This window comes from Penaeus monodon, chromosome 23, assembly GCF_015228065.2.
Source record: "Penaeus monodon isolate SGIC_2016 chromosome 23, NSTDA_Pmon_1, whole genome shotgun sequence".
Lineage (NCBI taxonomy): Eukaryota > Metazoa > Arthropoda > Malacostraca > Decapoda > Penaeidae > Penaeus > Penaeus monodon.
This window is the reverse complement of record NC_051408.1, coordinates 3073625-3073897: the sequence shown is the minus strand read 5'-3', so window position 1 is coordinate 3073897 and position 273 is coordinate 3073625.

The window sequence follows — 273 nt, the reverse complement described above, 5'->3', positions numbered from 1 at the left end:
GTCTTCGTATGTATTATGTGTGTGTGTTGTTGTGTGGTTGTGGTGTGTTTTGTATTTGTGGTGGGGTGTGTTTGCTATGTGCATTTCATAACCACTTTGCCCAAAGCCAAGTCCCGTGCTACAAACCAAAGACAAAATCGCTTTTATGAAACACAATCTACGTCTTTTTTCAAAAATCAAAAACACACAATGGAATGAACTCCCCCCCCCCAAAAAAAAAACGAGAAAATATCATTGAGAATCACATTATAAATTCTCATCAAAGTGCCTTGA